This window comes from Halichoerus grypus, chromosome 1 (assembly GCF_964656455.1).
Source record: "Halichoerus grypus chromosome 1, mHalGry1.hap1.1, whole genome shotgun sequence".
Taxonomy (NCBI): domain Eukaryota; kingdom Metazoa; phylum Chordata; class Mammalia; order Carnivora; family Phocidae; genus Halichoerus; species Halichoerus grypus.
The window spans coordinates 111,465,387-111,466,887 of record NC_135712.1 but is presented as its reverse complement, the minus strand read 5'-3'; positions in this window follow the sequence as shown (position 1 = coordinate 111,466,887).

The following is a 1,501-nucleotide window of genomic DNA, read 5'->3' as shown; positions in this document are numbered from 1 at the left end:
TGAATGACTTCCACACTTTTTTTCTTCTTCTCTACAAATGGCTTCTTTTGATGAAACAAAAAACAGTGTTTTAGAAAAGTTGGCTTCCGTGATAATTTTTGTCAGCGTATGACCAGGATTAAGGTAATAGGTATCATTAATTCCATGTGTTATATTAAGACATTAAGTTTGGTTTTATGAGTCAGGCACTAATAAGGAGTCCAATCCATTCTGTTGATTTGAGTTCAAACCCCAGTTCTACCACACACCAGCTTGGGGATCCTGGGAGAGTTACTTTCTAAGTCTCCATTTCCCTACTGCTGAAAGGCAACCCATCAGCCAAGAAATTCGAAGTTCCCCAAGGTGAAACAACGAGGCCCGTTGAATTGTCAACATGACTAACGTACAATTAAAAGGGTCTCAGAAGAGCCTCACTTCTGGACCTGCCAAGCTGAGAGGCTGCACTATGTGGGTCAGGCACGCTAAAACTACGTTTCTCACAGTCGTCAGGAAAGCGATTAACAATCACCTCCTGAGTGCTGGCCATGGGGCCTGGGCACTGAAGACATGAAGGTTACAGGCTGTGATTCTGCCCTCACTACAGGGAGAAGTCTGGGATCAGGTCAAGACCCCATCTGGCACGTAATGGGCAGAAGGAAGAAAGGCGAGCAGATAAGCACTTAAGATCACACACACACACACAGAGTTTCAAGTCAATGTAGAATGTTGGTTCTCAACCATGATCATCAGAATCACCTAAAAAATGTCCTATTATGATTCCTGTGCCCCAGCCTCGACTTACTGCATCTGAAAATCTAGGTATAAGGCATAAAAACCTGTCTTTTGTTATTTAGTTTTAAAAGCCTACCAGGTGATGCTAAAAACCAGCCAGTTTGAGCAACCATTGACTTAGACTACAGACTGACAGGCACCAAGGATAAAAATAAGTCAGACCCCATTACAGCCCATTGGGAACTCACGCTCTACCGATTAATATTAATATGATGCCTTATACATTAAATCCTAAAGGGTGACACAGGTAATGATGTTCCAGAGGTTCAGAGACATCAGGCCATTAGGACTGACTCACCTATGTTCTCTGACAAGGAAATAAGAATGTAGATAAAAGGGCATCGATTGCTTATTTAGGGATTTTCACTGATTCAGAACTTGAAAATGAAGAAATTATAGTCATCATCAAATCTGATCTCATTATTTTATAGATGAAGAATTAAAACAATTCTTTGACAAGCTTTCACACAAAAGGCCATTTTTCAAATCCAATTAACATAAAATTAAAGAAAAATGCTTACCATGGATTAAAGGGATTAAAAGGAAGAGACAGAAAACAAAGGGTAAAGATGTATGGGCCCCTCCCTTGGTTGATGCTCCTACACACACACACACACACACATTTGGTCATAAGACTGTCTAGAAACTTCTCTCTGGGAGTTGCCAACTTTGTGTTGATTTCACAAATACATGACTTATGTCTTCACACTTTAGATTACAAATTCTTTGA